This window comes from Ambystoma mexicanum, chromosome 5q (assembly GCF_040938575.1).
Source record: "Ambystoma mexicanum isolate Mex_15411 chromosome 5q, UKY_AmexF1_1, whole genome shotgun sequence".
Taxonomy (NCBI): Eukaryota; Metazoa; Chordata; class Amphibia; order Caudata; family Ambystomatidae; genus Ambystoma; species Ambystoma mexicanum.
Genome location: NC_090933.1, coordinates 1,098,871,013 through 1,098,894,588, shown reverse-complemented (window position 1 = coordinate 1,098,894,588; position 23,576 = coordinate 1,098,871,013).

Here is a 23,576-nt window from a genome sequence, read left to right as displayed (position 1 = left end):
CCGCCCACCCCCCGCTCATGCCTTGAGGGTCTCTCCCCTTCTCCACCACCCCCCGCACATGCCCCATTTCTCCCTTCTTTCCCCCCACCCCCTGCTCATGCCCCATGTATCTCTCCCCTCCTCCAACCCCCCGCTAATGCCCCGTGTCTCTCCCCTTCGCACCCACCCCCTGTTTATGCCCCGAGTGTCTCTCCCCTTCCCCCCACCCTCCACTCATGCCCCATGTGTCTCTCCCCTTTTCCCCAACCCCCCGCTCATGCCCTGTGTGTCTCTTCCCTTCCCCTCACCCCCGCTCATACCCCGTGTCTCCCTACTGTTCCCCCATCCTCCGCTCATGCCCCGTGTCTCCCTACTGTTCCCCCATCCTCCGCTACTGCCCCGTGTCTCTCTCCCCTTCCCCCCACCCCCCGCTCATGCCCCATGTGTCTCACCCCTTCCCCCCACCCCCCTCTCATGCCCCGTGTGTCTCTCCCTCCCCCACCCCCCGCTCATACCCCGTGTCTCCCTACTGTTCCCCCGACCCCCGCTCATGCCCTGTGTCTCTCTCCCCTTCCCCCCCACCCCTCGCTCATGCCCTGTGTGTCTCTCCCCTTCCCCCCACCCCCCGCTCATGCCCCATGTAACTCTCCCCTTCCCACCCACCCCCCGCTCATGCCCCGTGCTGTCTCTCCCCTTTCCCCACCCCCCGCTCATGCCCTGTGTCTCCCTCCGTTCCCCTCACCCCCCGCTCATGCCCTGTGGTGTCTCTCCCCTCCCCCACCCCCTGCTAATGCCCTTTGTCTCTCCCCTCGCCCACACCCCCCGCTCATGCCCCGCGTGTCTCTCCCCTTCCCCCCCACCCCCCGCTCATGTCCGTGTGTCTCTCCCCTTCCCCCCACCACCGCTCATGCCCCGTGTGTCTCTCCCCTCCCCCCACCCCCCGCTCTTGCCCCACGTGTCTCTCCCCTTCCCCCCCACCCTCACCCCCCGCTCAGGCCCGTGTCTCTCTCCCCTTCCCCCCCACCCCCCGCTCATGCCTGTGTCTCTCACCCCTTCCCCTTCCACCCCCCGCTCATGCCCCGTGTCTCTCTCCCCTTCCCCCCACCCCCCGCTCATGCCCTGTGTCTCTCTCCCCTTCCCCCCACCCCCCGCTCATGCCCTGTCTCTCTCTCCCCTTTCCCCCTACCCCCCGCTCATGCCCCGTGTCTCTCTCCCCTTCCCCCCACCCTCCGCTCATGCCCCGTGTCTCTCTCCCCTTCCCCCCCACTCCCCGCTCATGCCCCGTGTGTCTCTCCCCTTCCCCCCCACCCCCTGCTCATGCCCCATGTGTCTCTCCCCTTCCCCCCACCCCCCGCTCATGCCCCGTGTCTCCCTACTGTTCCCCCCACCCCCCGCTCATGCCCTGTGTCTCTCACCCCTTCCCCTTCCACCCCCGCTCATGACCCGTGTCTCTCTCCCCTTCCCCCCACCCCCCGCTCATGCCCTGTGTCTCTCTCCCCTTCCCCCCACCCCCCGCTCATGCCCTGTGTCTCCCTCCCCTTTCCCCCTAGCCCCCGCTCATGCCCTGTGTCTCTCTCCCCTTCCCCCCACCCCCCGCTCATGCCCTGTGTCTCCCTCCCCTTTCCCCTACCCCCCGCTCATGCCCCGTGTCTCTCTCCCCTTCCCTCCACCCCCGCTCATGCCGCATGTCTCTCTCCCCTTCCCCCCCACTCCCCGCTCAAGCCCCGTGTGTCTCTCCCCTTCCCCCCAACCCCGCTCATGCCCCATGTGTCTCTCCCCTTCCCCCCACCCCCTGCTCATGCCCCGTGTCTCCCTACTGTTCCCCCCACCCCTGCTCATGCCCTGTGTCTCTCTTCCCTTCCCCCTATCCCACGCACATGCCCCGTGTGCTCTCCCCTTCCCCCCACCACCCGCTCATGCCCTGTGTCTCTCTCCCCTTTTCCGCTACCCCCGCTCATGCCCCGTGTCTCTCTCCCCTTCCCCCCACCCCGCTCATGCCCCGTGTCTCTCTCCCCTCCCCCCACTCCCCGCTCATGCCCCGTGTGTCTCTCCACTCCCCCCCACCCCTGCTCATGCCCCATGTGTCTCTCCCCTTCCCCCCACCCCCCGCTCATGCCCCGTGTCTCTCTTCCCTTCCCCCTACCCGACGCACATGCCCTGTGTGCTCTCCCCTTCCCCCCACCCCCCGCTCATGCCCCGCATCTCTCTCCCCTTCCCCCCAACCCCGCTCATGCCCCGTGTGTCTCTCCCCTTCCCCCCACCCCCCGCTCATGCCCCGTGTCTCCCTCCTTTCCCCCCACTCGCCCACTCATGCCCCGTGTGTCTCTCCCCTCCCTGCCACCCCACGCTAATGCCCCGTCTCTCTCCCCTTTCCCCCCACCCCCTGCTCATGCCCCGTGTGTCTCTCCCCTTCCCTCCCACCCCCTGCTTATGCCCCGTGTGTCTCTCCCCTTCCACCCCACCCCCTGCTCATGCCCCGTGTGTCTCACCCCTTCCCCCACCCCCCGCTCATGCCCCATGTGTCTCTCCCTTTCCCCCCACCCCCGCTCATGCCCCGCGTGTCTCTTCCCTTAACCCCCACCCCCCACTCATGCCCCGCGTCTCCCTACTGTTCCCCCAACCCCCGCTCATGCCCCATGTCTCTCTCCCCTTCCCCCCACCCTTCCCTCATGCCCCGTGTCTCCCTACTGTTCCCCCGACCCCCGCTCATGCCCCGTGTGTCTCTCCCCTTCCCCCCACCCCCCGCTCACGTCCCGTGTGTCTCTCCCCTTCTCCCCACCCCCCGCTCATGCCCCGTGTGTCTCACCCCTTCCCCCCACCCCCCGCTCATGCCCCATGTGTCTCTCCCCTTCCCCCCCACCCCCGCTCATACCCCATGTCTCCCTACTGTTCCCCCCACCCCCGCTCATGCCCCGTGTTTCTCTCCCGTTCTCCCCACCCCCGCTCACGTCTCGTGTGTCTCTCACCTTCCTCCCCACCCCCTGCTCATCCCCGTGTGTCTCACCCCTTCCCCCCACCCCCCGCTCATTCCCCATGTCTCTCTCCCCTTCCCCCACCCCCCGCTCATGCCTCGAGGGTCTCTCCCCTTCTCCACCACCCCTGCACATGCCCCGTTTCTCCCTTCTTTCCCCCCACCCCCCGCTCATGCCCCATGTATCTCTCCCCTCCCTTCCAACCCCGCTAATGCCCTGTGTCTCTCCCCTCCGCCCCCACCCCGTCATGCCCCGTGTGTCTCTCCCCTTCCTCCACCCCCCGCTCATGCCCTGTGTGTCTCTTCCCTTCCACTCACCCCCGCTCTTACCCTGTGTCTCCCTACTGTTCCCCCATCTCCCGCTCATGCGCCGTGTCTCTCTCCCCTTCCTCCCACCCCCCGCTCATGCCCCGTGTGCCTCTCCCCTCCCCCACCCCCCGCTCATACCCGTGTCTCCCTACTGTTCCCCCCCACCCCCGCTCATGCCCCCTGTCTCTCTCCCCTTCCCACCAACCCTCGCTCATGCCCCGTGTGTCTCTCCCCTTCCCCCCACCCCCGCTCATGCCCCATGTAACTCTCCCCTTCCCCCCACCACCCGCTCATGCCCCGTGTGTCTCTCTCCTTCCCACCCAACCCCCACTCATGCCCTGTGTCTCACTCTGTTCCCCTCACCACGTCCATGCCCCATGTGTCTCTCCCCTCCCCCACCCCCCGCAAATGCCCTGTGTCTCTCCCCTCGCCCCCACCCCCCACTCATGCCCCGCGTGTCTCTCCACTTCCCCCCACCCCCCGCTCATGCCCGTGTGTCTCTCCCCTTCCCCCCCACCACCGCTCATGCCCCGTGTGTCTCTCCCCTCCCCCCACCCCCCGCTTATGCCCCGTGTGTTTCTCCCCTTCCCCCCCACCCTCACCCCCCGCTCAGGCCTGTGTCTCTCTCCCCTTACCCTTCCACCCCCCGCTCATGCCCCTTATGTCTCTCCCCACCCCCCACCCCCCGCTAATGCCCTGTGTCTCTCCCCTTCCCCCACCCCCCGCTCATGCCCCGTGTCACCCTCCTTTCCACCCACTCCCCCGCTCATGCCCCGTGTGTCTCTCCCCTCCCTGCCACCCCCCGCTAATGCCCCGTCTCTCTCCCCTTCCGCCCACCCCCTGCTCATGCCCCGTGTGTCTCTCCCCTTCCCTCCCACCCCCTGCTCATGCCCCGTGTGTCTCTCCCTTCCACCCCACCCCCTGCTCATGCCCCGTGTGTCTCACCCCTTCCCCCACCCCCGCTCATGCCCCATGTGTCTATCCCTGTCCCCCCCACCCCCGCTCATGCCCCGCGTGTCTCTTCCCTTACCCCCCACCTCCCGCTCATGCCCCGTGTCTCTCTTCCCTTTCCCCCACCCCCCCGCTCATGCCCTGTGTGTCTCTCCCCTCCCTCCCACCGCCCGCTCATGCCCCATGTGTCTCTTCCCTTCCCCCCACCCCCTACTCATGCCCCATGTGTATCTCCCCTTCCCACCCCACAGCCCGCTCATGCCGTGTGTCTCCCTACTGTTCCCCCCACCCCCCACTCATGCCCCCGTGTGTCTCTCCCATTCCCCCCCACCCCTCGCTCATGCCCCGTGTCTCTTTCCCCTCCCCCATCCCATGTTCCTTGTCTCTCTCCCCTTCCCCCACCCCCGCTCATGCCCCATGTCTCCCTACTGTTCCTACCACCCCCCCACTCATGCCCCGTGTCTCTCTACCCTTCCCCCACCCCACGCTCATGCCCCATGTGTCTCTCCCCTTCCCCCCAACCCCCGCTCATGCCCCATGTCTCTCTATCCTTCCCCCCACCCATGCTCATACCCCGTTTGTCTCTCCCCTTCCCCCCACCCCCCGCTCATGCCCCGTGTCTCCCTCCTTTCCCCCCACCCCCCGCTCATGCCCCGTGTGTCTCTCCTCTCCCCCACCCCCCCGCTCATGCCCTGTGTGTCTCTCCCCTCCTCCCACCGCCCGCTCATGCCCCATGTGTCTCTTCCCTTCCCCCCACCCCCTACTCATGCCCCATGTGTATCTCCCCTTCCCACCCCACAGCCCGCTCATGCCGTGTGTCTCCCTACTGTTCCCCCCACCCCCCACTCATGCCCCGTGTGTCTCTCCCGTTCCCCCCCACCCCTCGCTCATGCCCCGTGTCTCTTTCCCCTTCCCCCATCCCATGCTCATGTTCCTTGTCTCTCTCCCCTTCCCCCACCCCCGCTCATGCCCCATGTCTCCCTACTGTTCCTACCACCCCCCCGCTCATGCCCCGTGTCTCTCTCCCCTTCCCCCACCCCACGCTCATGCCCCATGTGTCCCTCCCCTTCCCCCCAACCCCCGCTCATGCCCCATGTCTCTCTATCCTTCCCCCCACCCATGCTCATACCCCGTTTGTCTCTCCCCTTCCCCCCACCCCCCGCTCATGCCCCGTGTCTCCCTCCTTTCCCCCCACCCCCCGTGTGTCTCTCCTCTCCCCCCCACCCCCGCTAATGCCCGGTCTCTCTCCCCTTCCCCCCACCACCCGCTCATGCCCCGTGTGTCTGTCCCTTTCCCCCCACCCCCCGCTCACGCCCCGTGTGTCTCTCCTCTCCCCCCCACCCCCACTAATGCCCCGTCTCTCTCCCCTTCCCCCCACCACCCGCTCATGCCCAGTGTGTCTCTCCCCTTCCACCCCACCCCCCGCCCATGCCCCGTGTGTCTCTCCCCTTCCCCCCCACTCCCCGCTCATGCCCCATGTCTCCCTTCTGTTCCCCCCACCCCCCGCTCATGCCCTGTGTCTCTCTCCCCTTCCCCCCACCCCCCACTCATGCCCCGTACCCCGTGTGTCTCTCCCCTTCCCCCCACCCCCACTCATGCCCCGTGTATCTCTCCCCTTCCCCCCAACCCCCGTTCATGCCCCGTGTGTCTCTCCCCTTCCCCCACCCCCTGCTCACGCCCTGTGTGTCTCTCCCCTTCACCCCACCCCACGCTCATGCCTCGTGTCTCCCTACTATTCCTCCCCACCCCCCGCTCATGCCCCATGTGTCTCTCCCCTTCCCCCACCCCCCGCTCATGCCCCGTGTGTCTCTCCCCTTCCCCCCACCCCCCGCTCACGCCCCGTGTGTCTCTCCCCTCACCCCACCCCCTGCTCATGCACTGTGTGTCTCTCCCCTTCCCCCACACCCCCACCCCCCGGTCATGCCCGTGTCTCTCTCCCCTCCCCCCCCCGCTCATGCCCCGTGTCTCTCTCCCCTTCCCCCTACCCCCCGCTCATGCCCTGTGTCTCTCTCCCCTTCCCCCACCCCCGCTCATGCCCCGTGTCTCTCTCCACTTCCCCCCACCTCCCGCTCATGCCCTGTGTCTCTCTCCCCTTCCCCCCTACCCCCCGCTCATGCCCCGTGTCTCTCTCCCCTTCCCCCCACACCCCGCTCATGCCCCGTGTCTCTCTCCCCACCCCCCCAACCCCTGCTCATGCCCCATGTGTCTCTCCCCTACCCCCCACCCCCCGCTCATGCCCCGTGTGTCTCTCCCCTTCCCCCCACCCCCTGCTCATGCCCCGTGTGTCTCTCCCCTTCCACCCCACCCCCTGCTCATTCCCCGTGTGTCTCATCCCTTCCCCCACCCCCCGCTCATGCCCCATGTGTCTCTCCCCTTCCCCCCCACCCCCGCTCATGCCCCGTGTGTCTCTCCCCTTCCCCCCACCCCCCGCTCATGCCCCGTGTCTCTCTCCCCTTCCCCCTACCCGCCGCTCATGCCCTGTGTCTCTCTCCCCTTCCCCCACCCCCGCTCATGCCCCGTGTGTCTCTCCCCTTCCCCCCACCCCCGCTCATGCCCCGTGTCTCTCTCCCCTTCCCCCCACCCCCGCTCATGCCCTGTGTCTCTCTCCCCTTCCCCCACCCCTGCTCATGCCCCGTGTCTCTCTCCCCTTCCCCCCACCCCCCGTTCATGCCCCATGTGTCTCTCCCCTTCCCCCCCACCCCTCGCTCATGCCCCGTGTCTCTTTCCCCTTCCCCCCATCCCATGCTCATGTTCCTTGTCTCTCTCCCCTTCCCCCACCCCCGCTCATGCCCCATGTCTCCCTACTGTTCCTACCACCCCCCCGCTCATGCCCCGTGTCTCTCTCCCCTTCCCCCACCCCACGCTCATGCCCCATGTGTCTCTCCCCTTCCCCCCAACCCCCGCTCATGCCCCATGTCTCTCTATCCTTCCCCCCACCCATGCTCATACCCCGTTTGTCTCTCCCCTTCCCCCCACCCCCCGCTCATGCCCCGTGTCTCCCTCCTTTCCCCCCACCCCCCGCTCATGCCCCGTGTGTCTCTCCTCTCCTCCCCACCCCCGCTAATGCCCGGTCTCTCTCCCCTTCCCCCCACCACCCGCTCATGCCCCGTGTGTCTGTCCCTTTCCCCCCACCCCCCGCTCACGCCCCGTGTGTCTCTCCTCTCCCCCCCACCCCCACTAATGCCCCGTCTCTCTCCCCTTCCCCCCACCACCCGCTCATGCCCAGTGTGTCTCTCCCCTTCCACCCCACCCCCCGCCCATGCCCCGTGTGTCTCTCCCCTTCCCCCCCACTCCCCGCTCATGCCCCATGTCTCCCTTCTGTTTCCCCCACCCCCCGCTCATGCCCTGTGTCTCTCTCCCCTTCCACCCACCCCCCACTCATGCCCCGTGCCCCGTGTGTCTCTCCCCTTCCCCCCACCCCCCACTCATGCCCCGTGTATCTCTCCCCTTCCCCCCACCCCCGTTCATGCCCCGTGTGTCTCTCCCCTTCCCCCACCCCCTGCTCACGCCCTGTGTGTCTCTCCCCTTCACCCCACCCCACGCTCATGCCTCGTGTCTCCCTACTATTCCTCCCACCCCCCGCTCATGCCCCATGTGTCTCTCCCCTTCCCCCACCCCCCGCTCATGCCCCGTGTGTCTCTCCCCTTCCCCCCACCCCCCGCAAACGCCCCGTGTGTCTCTCCCCTCACCCCACCCCCTGCTCATGCACTGTGTGTCTCTCCCCTTCCCCCCCACCCCCACCCCCCGGTCATGCCCGTGTCTCTCTCCCCTTCCCCCCCCGCTCATGCCCCGTGTCTCTCTCCCCTTCCCCCTACCCCCCGCTCATGCCCTGTGTCTATCTCCCCTTCTCCCACCCCCGCTCATGCCCCGTGTCTCTCTCCACTTCCCCCCACCTCCCGCTCATGCCCTGTGTCTCTCTCCCCTTCCCCCCTACCCCCCGCTCATGCCCCGTGTCTCTCTCCCCTTCCCCCCACACCCCGCTCATGCCCCGTGTCTCTCTCCCCTCCCCCCCAACCCCTGCTAATGCCCCATGTGTCTCTCCCCTACCCCCCACCCCCCGCTCATGCCCCGTGTGTCTCTCCCCTTCCCCCCACCCCCCGCTCATGCCCCGTGTCTCTCTCCCCTTCCCCCTACCCGCCGCTCATGCCCTGTGTCTCTCTCCCCTTCCCCCACCCCCGCTCATGCCCCGTGTGTCTCTCCCCTTCCCCCACCCCCCGCTCATGCCCCGTGTCTCTCTCCCCTTCCCCCCACCCCCGCTCATGCCCTGTGTCTCTCTCCCCTTCCCCCACCCCTGCTCATGCCCCGTGTCTCTCTCCCCTTCCCCCCACCCCCTGCTCATGCCCCATGTGACTCTCCCCTTCCCACCCCACCGCCCGCTCATGCCCCGTGTCTCCCTACTGTTCCCCCACCCCCCGCTCATGCCCCGTGTGTCTCTCCCCTTCCCCCCACCCCTCGCTCATGACCCGTGTGTCTCTCCCCTTCCCCCTACCCCCCGTTCACGCCCCGTGTGTCTTTCCCCTTCCCCCCACCCCCCGCTAATGCCCCATGTGTCTCTCCCCTTCCCCCCACCCCCCGCTCATGCCCCGTGTCTCCCTGCTGTTCCCCCACCCCCGTTCATGCCCCGTGTCTCTTTCCCCTTCCCCCATCCCCGCTCATGTTCCTTGTCTCTCTCCCCTTACTCCCCACCCCCCGGCTCATCCCCCATGTGTCTCTCCCCTTCCCCCCCACACCCCGCTCATGCCCTGTGTCACCCTCCTTTCCCGCCAACCCCCCATACCCCGTGTCTCTCCCCCCCACGCGCCGCTCATGCCCTGTGTGTCTCTCCCCTTCCCCCCACCCCCGCTCATGCCCCATGTGTCTCTCCCCTTCCCCCCACCTCCCCGCTCATGCCTCGTGTCTCCCTACTGTTCCCCCCACCCCCCGCCCATGCCCCATGTGTCAATCCCCTTCCCCCCACCCTCCGCTCATGCCTCATGTCTCCCTACTGTTCCCCCCAACCCCCGCTCATGCCCCGTGTGCCTCTCCCCTTCCCCCCACCCCCTGCTCATGCCCTGTGTCTCCCTCCTTTCCCGCCAAACCCCCCCATACCCCGTGTCTCTCCCCTCCTCACCACCCCCCACTCATGCCCCGTGTGTCTCTCCCCTCTCCCCCACCCCCGCTCATGCCCTGTGTGACTCTCCCCTTCCCCCTCCCCCCGCTCATTCCCCGCTTGTCTCTCCCCTTCCCCCCACCCCACTCTCATGCCTCGTGTCTCCCTACTGTTCCTCCCACCCCCACTCATGCCCCGTGTGTCTCTCCCCTCCCCCCACCCCCCGCTCATGCCCTGCGTGTCTCTCCCCTTCCCCCCCCACCCCCAGCTCATGCCCCGTGTGTCTCTCCCCTCCACCCCACCCCCCACTCATGCACCATGTGTCTCTCCCCTTCCCCTCCACCCCCCGCTCATGCCCGTGTCTCTCTCCCCTTCCACCCCCCGCTCATGCCCCGTGTCTCTCTCCCCTTCCCCCCACCCCACGCTCATGCCCTGTGTCTCTCTCCCCTTCCCCTCACCCCCGGCTCATGCCCCATGTCTCTCTCCCCTTCCCCCATCCCCCGCTCATGCCCTGTGTCTCTCTCCCCTTCACCCCACCCCCCGCTCATGCCCCGTGTCTCTCTCCCCTTCCCCCCACCCCCCGCTCATGCCCCGTGTCTCTCTCCCCTTCCCCCCACCCCACGCTCATGCCCTGTGTCTCTCTCCCCTTCCCCTCACCCCCGGCTCATGCCCCATGTCTCTCTCCCCTTCCCCCCATCCCCCGCTCATGCCCTGTGTCTCTCTCCCCTTCACCCCACCCCCCGCTCATGCCCCGTGTCTCTCTCCCCTTCCCCCCACCCCCCGCTCATGCCCCATGTCTCTCTCCCCTTCCCCCCCACCCCCCGCTCATGCCCCGTGTCTCTCTCCCCTTCCCCCCACCCCACGCTCATGCCCTGTGTCTCTCTCCCCTTCCCCTCACCCCCGGCTCATGCCCCATGTCTCTCTCCCCTTCCCCCCATCCCCCGCTCATGCCCTGTGTCTCTCTCCCCTTCACCCCACCCCCCGCTCATGCCCCGTGTCTCTCTCCCCTTCCCCCCACCCCCCGCTCATGCCCCATGTCTCTCTCCCCTTCCCCCCAACCCCCGCTCATCCCCTGTGTGTCTCTCCCCTCCCCCCCACCCCCGCTCATGCCCTGTGTGTCTCTCCCCTTCCCCTCTACCCCCCGCTCATGCCCCGTGTGTCTCTCCCCTTCCACCCCACCCCCTGCTCATGTCCTGTGTGTCTCTCCCCTTCCCCTCCACCCCCCGCTCATGCCCCGTGTCTCCCTTCTGTTCCCCCCACCCCCCACTCATGCCCTGTGTCTCTCTCCCCTCCCCCCCCCGCTAATGCCCCATGTGTCTCTCCCCTTCCCCCCATCCCCCGCTCATGCCCCGTGTCTCCCTGCTGTTCCCCCCACCCCCCGCTCATGCCCCGTGTCTCTCTCCTCTTCCCCCCGCTCATGCCCCATGTGTCTCTCCCCTTCCCACACCCCCCGCTCATGCAGCGTGTGTCTATCCCCTTCCCCCCGCTCATGCCCGTGTGTCTCTCCCCTTCCCCCCACCCCCCGCTCATGCTCTGTGTCTCCCTCCTTTCCCGCCAACCCCCCATACCCTGTGTCTCTCCCCTCCCCCCCACCCCCCGCTCATGCCCCGTGTGTCTCTCCCCTTAACCCCACCCTCCGCTCATGCCCCATGTGTCTCTCCCCTTCCCCTCACCCCGCCGCTCATGCCCCGTGTGTCTCTCCCCTTCCCCACCCCCTGTTCATGCCCCGTGTGTCTCTCCCCTTCCCCCCCTTCTCCCGCTCATGCCTCGTGTCTCCCTACTGCTGTTGCCCCCACCCCCTGCTCATGCCCCGTGAGTCTCTCCCCTTCCCCCACCCCCAGCTCATGTCCTTTGTCTCCCTACTGTTCCCTCCACCCCCCGCTCATGCCCCGTGTCTCTCTCCACTTCCCCCCTGCCCCCCGCTCATGCCCTTGTCTCCCCTGTTACCCGCCACCCCTCACTCATGACCTGTCTCCCCTGTTACCCCCTGCTCATGCCCCGTATCTCCCTTGTGTTACCCCCCACCCCCAGCTCATGCCTGCCCCGTGTCTCCCTTGTGTTAACCCCCACCCCCCACTCATGCCCCGTGTCTCCCTTGTGTTACCCCCACCCCCCGCTCATGCCCCGTGTCTCCCTCGTGTTACCCCCCATCCCCCGCTCATGCCCCGTGTCTCCCTCATGTTACCCCCCACCCCCCGCTCATGCCCCGTGTCTCCCGCGTGTTATCCCCCACCCCCCGCTCATGCCCCTTGTCTCCCTTGTGTTACCCCCCCACCCATGCCCTGTCTCCCCTGTTACCCCCCACCCCCGCTCATGCCTCGTGTCTCCCTTGTGTTACCCCCCACCCCCCGCTCATGCCCCATGTCTCCCTCGTGTTACCCCCCACCCCCGCTCATGCCCCGTGTTTCCCTCGTGTTCCTCCCCACCCCCCGCTCATGCCCTGTGTCTCCCTCGTGTTCCTCCCCACCCCCCGCTCATACCCCGTGTCTCCCACGTGTTCCTCCCCACCCCCCGCTCATGCCCCGTGTCTCCCCTGTTCCCCCCCACCTGCTGCTCATGCCCCTTGTCTCTCTCGTGTTCCCCCCAGCCCCTGCTCATGCCCCGTTTGTGCCCTGTTCCCTCTCACTCCCCGCTCATGCCCATGTGTCTCCCTTGTTCCACCCCCTCCACCCCCCGCTCATGCCCTGTTGTGTTCTCTTTATACACCCGCCTTCCCTTTCCATGGTGGCCATCTTGGTAAAAGATTTTCCTTCCTGCGGCGTCCCGGTGTAGGAAGGAAAATCTTTTTTTTTTTTTACCACCAGGGGTTCCACTTTGAGGACCTAAGATGCTATTGGTCTTCATCTATTGAAAAGGATGTTATGGTGACATTGCACTAATAAAAACCTATAAAATTCAGTAAAAATAAAATGTGTTACAGGGACGTTATGATTAAGTTGCACTAATAAAAACCTATGAAATTCAATGAAAAAATGTTGTTAAAGGGACATTATGGTAAAGTTGCGCTACTAAAAACCTATGAGATTCAGTGAAAAAACGTTGGTAAAGGGACGTTATGGATAAGTTGCGCTAATAAAAACCTATGAAATTCAGTGAAAAAACGTTGTCAAAGGGACGTTATGGTTCCAAGTCAGCTGGGAGTACTCTGCATCAGGAACTGGTGCTATAATATATACCAGGCATTGCCCAGGAAATCCATTGGCATCAACACTGCACCTCAAACAGCACCTGAAACAGCAAGGACAGAATTCCAAAGGTGTGACAATCTGTGAGCTTTCTAATTCAATCAAAGCCCACAGGCTTCTTGTTGTCAAATCTATCCAGAAAGTTCAGAAAAAGAGTGTGTTGAGGCCAGGCACGTGGCATGTCGCTCCACGGCTCAGCACGCAATGTGTTGACATATATGTACGGAGAGTTATATTTTAAGATGAGTGACAGAAGGGGTAGTGGCTGGGTGCAGGCCAGCCCTAGGATTTGCAGAGATCTGGGTGGCAAAAGGTGTGTATGGCCACCATGTTTTTGCATAAATAAATAATGAGATCAGTGATGTCACAGAGAATAGTGTAGATTGAGTATTCAATATGCAGCAGTATCATGGGAAGTTAAATTAAAAACATGTTTCCACGAGTAAGGCAGGAGAGGAATAAACTGAGGTCCAGTATATGGATTGTCACTATTAATATTTACCTATGTGGAAATATCAGGTGTGAGACTTTTTTTGAAGTAGCAGACAGTGTGAACAAAATAACTTTAAAAGTCTTAATTTTGGCAGACCAGACAAGAGATAGTGAGATAAAAGTATTTGACTGGGAGCACACACTTTGGGTAAGTGGAGAAGCCGGGATTTGAGGCAAGTCTGCAATTCAGGAACTTGAACACATCTCTTCCCAGGTGTAATTGGTAGAAATATTGTTTGTAAAAGGTATTTTTGAAACATTTATTTGAAAAATAACATCTGACTGTGGAAGGCATTGCACATTTTTTATTTTGCTAACTGAAATTAACCGCTGCTTTTGCAGACATTTTCCAAGAGTTTTTATTTTATTGTGGTTATTTTTGGCCATATTATCCAAACTAGGAATATGTTTTTATTTCAGAAGCTACAGATAGGGATTATTTTGGCTGTCAAAAGAAATAAACTCTAAAGTTCAAAGGATGTCATGTCAGGACAGGGCTTGCCCCTGGTAGTCAAGTCAGTTTGAATTTACTGCAGGGTTGCCGTATAGTGTGACAGAGTGTATTTACCTGCAAAGTGTTGTAGCAGGGATGTGAGCTTTTTTCAAGTCTTCAAATGTTAACAGACTGATCAGGGTTCAAGTCCTAAACAAGTGGGGGGCATTGGTGGGGCTCGATAATATATGCACAGGCTAGCATGGGCGCCCAGTTCATGGGGTCAGAGGGCATAGGTGCATCCATTCTCTGTGCCATGCTAATCTAAATCACTAGTTGTGTCAGGAATCCTTCTTCTCTCCTGCTGGATACAGGCTTGGTGACGTGTTAACATACATCTTGCAAAATTGCTGCTTACCTCTAAATCGGAAAGGAAACCTATTAATTGAGCACCTGACCTTTGATTGAAGGGCGTGGGATGGCCAAATCTGCTTCACGGGTGTGGGAGTAGCAGGGGTTCCTATAGTGTGATGCTGCAAAGACAACCCAGCAGATTAGGTGACTGTTGCTGAGATGTGTTGTGTTTAGACCTTCCATTAAATAATATGGCTTTTCTATTCATGCTTCAAAATGTTCTGTGAAATATGTTGGTTCAACCTGTGGATGGGTATAGCTCTCTTGCATCACTCAGCGTGGTAATCTCTTTCACCATAGCAAAAATAAAAAGCTGCCACCCATTCATAAATATGCACAGTAAGTGAGCATATCTTAAAGTGAAATATATACATTTAGTACAATTGACCTCCTCCTTTAGGAGAAAGTGCAAAAGACAAATTACTATTTGCCATTAATCCAACACTAGAAAAACACAAAAAGGTTTACACTGTCTAAAACCAGAAATGTATATTGAAATATTCAGTGATTTGATGACAGTTTTATGTGGTCTTGCGGGTAAGCGTTTGCACTGGAAACATGACAACTTGAGGTGAAATCGTAGTAGCTGAATACATAAGCGAGCAAAGTTTTTCAATGCGGTGTGACGTTTTATTGAGAAGCCAACCTCAAAACAGGGAGTTCCTTCCCTTCCCAATTAAGTGGTTATGCAACAAAATGTTTAACAGATTATTTTTGTTAGCCAATCTCAGACACATATCATTCACCTTGAATCCCTCTCCACAGAGCTAACAATGAGCCAAGAACCAGGATGGTGTACGGGAAATATATTGGTATTTATTTAAATTAAAAATAATAGAAATTAGCACGAAAAGGTCAAAACACCACTTAATTGTGACACAACACAATCAACTTCTTGCATCATAAATAAATCACAAAAGTCAGTGAAAAAGAACACCATCACAATTCTTCCCATTCTGTAAATTTCACTTCACAATATAATTACACTGATCAATAAAGAAGGCACTTATGTAATGCTGTGCGTTTTTGATTTTCCTGCAGGCTTAAAAGGCTAGCAGTAGGATTTCAAGATCGGTTCAAATACATATGGCAATTAAGGTTTCGGCCACGCTCTTGCTTTATAATAAACACAGTATAATTTAGCGATTTGTTTTTCAGACCACCCTTGCTTTGGTTTATGTTGGGAAGTCAGACAGAACAATTTGACTTCAGACCCCTCTTACTGAAATGCCTGTGTTGGGAAATCTGGATAAAAGTGTTGGATTGATTTAAGAACAAAAACACCCCTCTTCCTTAAAGAAGTTGGGGTAAGCTGGACAACAAGGATTACCCAATTAAATTATAGGCTATAGTTTTCAGCGCACACTAGGAAGTGAGCTTTGTTAATTTTGAATTTTAACAGCATACACCCTGTAGTGTTCCGCCAAATGTGGAATTAATTAAATTAATATTTTTGGTTACATAGGCTAAGGATCTATACAGTTGTGCCCCCCCCCCCAACCACTATACAGGGAAAGGATTCAAGGTAAGCAGACTCCCCCACCTTTTGGTTTCCCAAGGATTAGTTCTACCTACATAGCAAGCCTCTGTTTATGGTTCAGGAAAGCCAACTGCATCTCAGGACACTCTGGCAAGATAGGGCAGGGGTCTGGTCACTCCACTCTGAAAGATGGCCTCCCGCTCTTCACCATGGGACCTAGTCAGCTTTGAGGACCTCCTAGATATAGACAGCTCCACCCAGATGCACTCTCAGCAGTCTCCACTGGTGTCTCCTTACAGCTGTCAGATGGTAAGTTTCAACAGCCTTCCTGATGATCTGTCTCTTCTCTCTGTCCTCCCACATTTCTCTTTTTTCTGTCCCTCTGCCCTAGTGCAGTCCCTCTTATATAGCTTCGATGACACCACCAAGTTAACAATCTTGGAGAAGTACCCTGCAATAATCCCTGCACTAGGATTGGACAGTCACCCTCACTCTCCTCCCAAACCCAGCCTCCAAGTCAGGATTGGTTTAGGGGTTTGGAGCAACATATGGCAATTTCCATTTGTCATTATCCTTTGTTCTCCTTTCAACTTTTTGGCAAAAACTAGTTATGTATCACAACTTCATAATTTTACTAGCAACTACTATACTAAATATATTTTTTTGTTTCCGCTAATCATTGGGAATTAGATAAGCCAACCACCAAAACTGTATCATGAAGCATGGCCATGTTGCACCTGTCTGCCATGTCCATAAAAAGCACAATAGCTATGACTATGTAAGTTATTAAGCATATCCCTAATTTCATTTTCTACCCACTCACCAACTCTCACATTTGGAACATGTTTAGATCAGCCAGAAACCTAGTTTAACTGGACAGTACAGTTCCTAGAGTCACGGGAAGATGAATTTGATATCCCCCAAATCGACTGGAATTTACATAAAAATTGGTACATAGATGAAATCCATCTGCCTTATGATGGCTGAGAAAAAGGCCTAAATGATAATAGTCCTTTTACTTTAATTGTGAATCTTCATGTGGGACAAATGGCCCTGACTCCTGCCTTTCGGTTATTTGTTTCACTGGGTCAGCCTGTGCCCAAAGTTACATTTTTTTATCAATCTCTTTTGTGCTGGAAGCCTGCTCTTTGAAGTGGGTGCCCCCATTTTCATACATATTAGTTGGGCTCCAGCCAATCATGACTTTTCTTGAAGTCCAATATTTCAGAGCCAGCAGGTCTGGAGAACACTGAATTTCGATGCCTTTAGCTGGACATTTATATTGTGGTTGGTCATTAAATGGGAGATGTGACATCCAGATTGGAAGTGGGCGATGTATTTGTGAAGTTTGCCCACAGCCAGCAAAAGGGTCTGTCTGTCTTGGGCTGACATTTTATTTAAAGAAGACACAGTAGCTCTTCAAATGTCACTGGATTTTTGTGGGTGAAACATAATATAGATTGGTCTTTGTCAACCCACACATCATGTTTTGTTTTCCGGACATTATTCTGTGAGCAGTGATATTTTTTTCACTTTTACTTTTAAAACTGTTTTTATATACACACAAATGTGTAGGCCGTTTTTGTTTCAGTGTTTAAAATCCTGCCATTCATGCATGTGCAAGCGACTTCTGTTTAGGGCCTTTAAATGCGCCCCACAGCTGGCTTCAAAAACACCTAAAAGGGATTCTGTTTGTCCCTTGAAAAAAGTGGGCGTATTCTTTCCACCCACCTGTATCCTCGACTTGTGCCTTGAAAATCAGCACTTCAGCAGGGCCAGAGAATGTAACCCCTCCCGTCTCCAGGACTGAAACCTCTCTTGCTAAATCCTGGGTATATAGTCAAGACTCACTTGCTCTCGCATACTTACCCTTATCACCCCCACGTTTGGCTTTCAACAATAATCTGTTTTACAATGGGAACTTGAAAAGTACACAAAACATGGTAAAGTACTCACAAAAATATATAAATCCTTAGAGAAATAGGCTAGGCAAAAGGTTTACAATTGTGGCATTATTCACCCTGCCTTGAATGGAAGATACAAATACCAGAATGCAATTCAACAGATGGCAATAAAATGGCTTATGGATTTTGAAAATATAAACTCATAACAAAAGGTAATGTGGTAAAAGAGTAGCTGTTTCATTTTCAAAGTTTGATAAAGGCATGCTTCCGAGATAATGTGAGAAACATTTTACATACTACCTAAAATAAATGTTTTGGAGTGGTAAATATGAGCAGGTGAAAATAAGGCAAATAGTTTAAAACAGTTTTGTGGGATATGTTAATTGCTCTCGAGAAAGACACAGGTTTCCAGCAGCTAACTGGTGTTTTGCTCGTGCTTTCAAAATACAAATGTCCCCTTGTCGTTCTTATCAAGGAAACATTAAGAACGTCTCATCCAAAACGATGGCTTCTTAAATAAAGGGCTCCCACTTTAAATGTTCTACAGGATGGATATTCAAAGTTAGTTCCGATGGAGCACACCTATCGGGCAAATACTTCAACTCTTTGTAATCCTTGCAGTCTTTGTGTGTAAGCGGTGTAGATATGATGTTAAGATTCCGCTATGTGAACAAAGCCAGGAAGATCTTTCATTCCTCAATACCTTTACTCCGATGTGTCTTCCCTTCCTTGAAGATGTTCATGTCTGATCATCCAGCTGCCTGTTACAGCAGCGCTGCCTTACAACGCATGAGACCCCACTGTTAAAGTCCATGAAACATTGGCCCCACTTAGCCCAGTGCCTGAAATGACTGTCACTCTCATGGCATCACAGGTATCATTAGCGGCCAGTGGCCACATATCATGCACTGCCTTCGTTGTCCCCATTAACCTCAGCTTTGCATGTCTGCATTAGATACGCTTGATTGCTAATGCAAAAGGAAAAAACATGACTGCACTCTCATCTCCGATTTGGAACGGGCATTTATGGAAATTCCCTGTGTCTTCAGAGGTTACATGTGTTGGCAGCTTCAGTGCTGAGCTTTGTATCTTGTCCTATAAATAATGGACCTATCTATTCTAGGTGAGGTCCCTTTAAAACCAGGGGAACCTGCCCTTCTGCAATCATGTCAAGCCCGAAAGAGCTAGTACATGAACTTGTATTGTTCATTCAGCCATACTGTGAAGATTAGCTGCCAAACATATAACCCACCAACAAAAAAGCTCAAACTTTCTGCATACTTAAATCACTCAAAAACGCACATAACCACCACTCGCACTGCAACGTCGCATGCACTTCACCACACCACAACAACACATAAGACGCACCAACAGCACACGAGGTCTGACATCGCTCCGATACTCGCACCAAAGCTCAGAGCACGGTGTATACTGAGATGAAGCTGCCAACAGAACACCACTCCTCACACTATCCTACTCCCTCTTTACCCTTCTAACCCACCCTGCCTTCTCGTTTGCAGATCTGCCAGAGCACCTGGGGACCAACTCGACAGTGCGCGGTATAAATCCCTTTAATATTTAACATTAACATTTAACATTGTCGCTGACTCATGCGCCTGCCAACATCCCAGTTCCCTTGTGTGTAAATAAGCATGAGCTGCTGCTGGAGTGTATATCGGACATTCAGTTTCCCCTCCCTCTAAAATCTGGGCATCCTCGCAACGTGCCCAAAGTGGTCAGATTATTTGCATACACGATCGATTCCTTTCCCGATGTGTGTAATCTTGTTTGTTTGGCATCAGGTGCGTTTTCACTAAATGTCAGTAACATTCCGCACCACAGCTCGTGATGGTCAGTGCCACAATCTGCGGTTTCGTACTCGTGTGATAGTTAAAACCAGTGCCTTAAGTGGCACTACAAATCGAGCCAGGGCTCATTGAGGGGGCGTGGCCTAACAGCGGGGGCCTTGATGGCCCGTTAGGCCACGCCCCCTTGACGAGCCCCGGCTTAATGGGTGACTGGCAACCCTGCAAGGCAGCTTTTTGTAGAGATTAGCACCCTCTCCCCCCATGGGGGAGAGGGTGCTGATCTCTGCATTTATATTCTATAGGCTTGCCTGGCAGGGGACAGCGCCTCCCTATTCAGCCTTAATGGTGGTGCTGCCCCTCGCCAGCTGGGGAGGGGCAGCGTCACCATCAAGGCTGAAAGGGTGAGGCCACTGGAAGCAGAGGCCTTTTTCCTAAAGACTGAAACTCCCACGAATCCGCGGGAGCTTCAGTATTTAGAAAGCAAGGCCTCTGCTTCCAGCGGCCTCACGTTTTCTCCATAATGGTGGCGCCGGCCCACGTGCATCACTTGATTAAAGGGATGCCTCGCAGGTGCGGCACTACCATTGTGGCTGGAAGGCATTTTTTTCTGAAGCCTGAAGCTCTTGCACACGAGCGAGAGCTTCAGGCTGTAGAAAAAAATGCCTTTTCGTGTAGTGGCCGGAGCGACCAGGGGAGATTAGTGGGCCCCGGCAGGGCCCTGCCTCAAAACGAAATTTCAGAGCCTGCCGGGGCCCAGCCCTGGCAGGCCCCAGCCCACTTAAAGACCTGGTTAAAACACTATGATCCAAGGATGTCATTAGAGGATCCCCAGGGGTTGCAGCTGTGACACCTGTGCTCTCCCTTGCTACCCCTGTGCTCTCGCTTCCTACCCCTACATAAAACAAACTTTTGTGATTTTATAAAATATTTTTTTTTTATTTTAAAGAAGCTCCTGGGCTGTGGCCAGTGCCATGTGGCTCTTTGTTTCTGAAGTGGCTGACTTACTTGTTCAGGCCTCTTAAAAAAACAGGAGGTTCCACAGGTGTGACACTTTGAGCTGTGACCCTAAATACGATAAAATAGGAATAACAAATAATGTGTCTTTCTGGAATTCTATACAATAATTGCTCGACTCATTAAAGGTTTATTTCAGGCACACTTCAGGGGGTGAGTCACTGATTTAGTCTGTTCTTAAACACCTGAAATTCACAATGCTGACAAAACTTCCAAAAAGCATTTAGAGTAGAATAAGCATCGATTTTGGACTACATATTCCGTCTCAGGGTCCTCGGTCACTCGACAAAATCCTTGTGTACAGCGTAGAAATGTTTGATCATAGCACATAAAGTGGCCCTTGATTGTATTGTGTCTATCTTTCCAATCTCCCTGGCATGATGTTCAGAATGTTTGTTTGCATGTCGTGTGAGTGCGCTGCTTTCCCTGCACTAATCTAAATTCTTTAACACACTCTTTAATACACATGTATGAACCCTCCCAATGGTATGTATTTTGCCAACCTCTGAAGCCTGAGAAGTAGATCCATGCAGGCTTGCCATGTGGCCAACTTTGCACCAGACCTGCCCAGGCCTTCTGTTAGATCTCATTTACCAGTTTAATGGTATGCACTAGTGCCTAATTTGCTTTCTGACTTTGAGAACATTCAGACATGTAATTGCTCCTTTTTCTATAGCCAGTAAGATAGCTATAGCCGGTAAGATAGTTCAGTGGGTTGAGCGCTCGCTGCTGCGATGTGTGTGTGTGTGTGATCTCCAGTTTGCAGGTTCGAATCCCGGCAAGGCCAACTCAGCTATTCATCCTTCTGGGGTTCATAAATGAGTACCAACACAGGTTTGGTGATATTGCAGGTATATTTGTTCTATAGAAAGTAATGTAGGGCCTTTATGTTTTTCATTGTATTCCAAATCAAAATGTACCCACCTGTGACTTCACTTCCCTTATCTCGTTTGTACATAGAACAGCAACAGTCAGCAACAGTCAGTCAGGCTCAGACCTGTGCTTTAATGTTAGTTACGTTGGACATCACAGCAGGCAGAGTGATTGACAGCAGCCCTTGACAGGCATAGGCAGTGAGCGGGGTCAAGTCCATTGGGCGCATGAAGCTATTGCCCCACTCAGAACTATTCCCAGCAAAATTAAATTTCTCCTGATCACACCGCACATCGAAATTGTGTATGTGTGGTGGAGGCTGTGCAGAAAAATGCTCCTCTTCCCACAAATACATAATTCCAACAGGCACCAACACAAGGCTAATGAATGAGAGTTCTGGCTGCACCGTAGTCAGAGGGATTGGCTTAGGGAGGACACTGTCCTCTATGCTCTAATAGAGGAGCCGCCCCTGAACTCAATTATAAATAGCATTTATACCCCAATGGGGGTGGGGAGGCGGCCTCCCAGCCAATGAGGATGCTCACAATGCGGTCTTTACCACATGGTAAAGTTCCTGTTCTAAGCCGCCTCAGAGCTGCATGCTGCTATCTTCCCTCACCGGGTTTAAGGTAAGTGCTCCCCTGCACCCTTGCTTTGTTTGTTCTTGAAGTTTGGCATTTCCAGCACCGGCGTAAGAGAAACAAATATGTGACGTCAGTCAGGTCCACCATATATGTGTTATGCCATGAACGATGATATCCCGCAGCCCTAGACCATTCACAGTGATTTGCATGTCATTTGGAAATAACCAGTCTTTGTGTTAACAACAAATCTAGTCATGGTTAGATTCCTTCAAGGAAGTCACAACATCCGAGGTAATAGAAATAGTAAAACAAAATCAAACCTTCCAACTGCAAAGGCGATGCATGTCCTGCCAAATTAGTCAAAGACTGCACCGAAACCCTAGCCACCTTTCTCAAAACCTTTATCGATGCCTCTTTCAACTCCAACACCATCCTAGACTTCCTTAAAGAGGCCTGGGTACGTCCACTACTGAAGAAACCCACACTAGACCCTGAAATAGCTACGAACTACAGGCCCTTCACTACCGTACCATTCTTGCTTAAGATCCTGGATAAGGTAGCGTATACTCAAATTCAACAATTCCTAGAAGAAAATAAAATCCTAGGCAAAAGACAATCTGGATTCCGCCCTGGTCATGGTACAGAATCCGCCCTACTAGACCTAAAAATTCAACTCAGAAACAACATGGATAAAGGGAAACTCACACTCCTCCTCTTATTAGACCTGTCCGCAGCTTTTGACCTCGTTAACCATGATATTCTAGCCAAGCAACTAAAAAATGCGACCCATTTCTCTCCTGAAGCTGCAGCATGCATTGACTTGACTTTTTCCTCCGTGGTAGACTCATGAGGGTGTTCTCTGACTCTGCCTCTGCCCCACCCACTACCATTCATTGTGGAGTTCCACAAGGCTCTTTCACGGCACCCACCCTCTACAACATTTTCACCCTCCCACTATTCAATGACCTCGACAGTTGTAACATAGCCTACACCAACTATGCTGATGACACAAAAGTCTTAATCCATATCAGTGGCATCTATGAACAAGATGCAGCTACCCTAACTAACATCTATGCTGCAATCCAAACCTGGATGGCAGCAAACGGACTGTGTCTCAATGGAGACAAGACTGAGATCCTTGTAGTAGGCACCACAGAAATGCTAAACAAACTATCACCGCAATAGAACTCCTTCACTGTCGACAACACTACTATCACAGTATCGTTAGCAGTTAAAACACTAGGAGTATATCTCGACTCCTCCCTATCTATGACCCGTCAGGTGAATGCCATAGCCTCATCTGCAGCACTCACCACTAAAATCATTAATGCAGTCAAACCTTTCCTAACAATACAAAACTGCCTATCCATTGCCTGAGCCACTGTCGGCACCAAACTGGACTACTGTAATTCACTCTTCTTGGGCACCTCTGCCAAAAACCTACACAAACTACAAGTAACGCAAAACAACGCCCTAAGAGCTGCACTTAGTATCCCCAAAAGGGAGCATATATCTCAAGCAAGAAAAGAAGCACATTGGCTCCCAATCAAAGAGCGCATTCTCTTCAAAACACTATCTATCACCCATAAATGCCTCTCACTTAAAGCTCCCCCCTACCTATCCAAAAGAATCACGCTCTGCACATCCTCTAGACCTATTAGAGCCCACCTCTCCAACCAGATCATCGTCCCACTATTCAAAAGATCCAAAGCGGGTGGCACCAGCTTCCAATATCTAGCCCCAAAAAATTGGAATGCACTCCCCACAGCATTAAGAAATGAAAAATCTGATACTCTGTTTGGAAAAATGCTCAAAACAAAACTGTTTAACTAACTACTCTGCATCTGCATATGTACTTAAGCTGAACTCAGACCTAGATCAACTGTAACCTTCTAATTAACCTGTAACTTGCCTCTTACGTCTGCACCACTATGTAAGCAGACCAAGCACACTGCATATCATGTATGTAACTAATTTCTGTAATCAACAAACATTCTGTAAGAAGCACTACGATGCCCTAGGGCTGCTCGGCACTTTACAAAACCAAATAAATACAATTATTTGCAAATACAAAGCCTACATTTGCACTT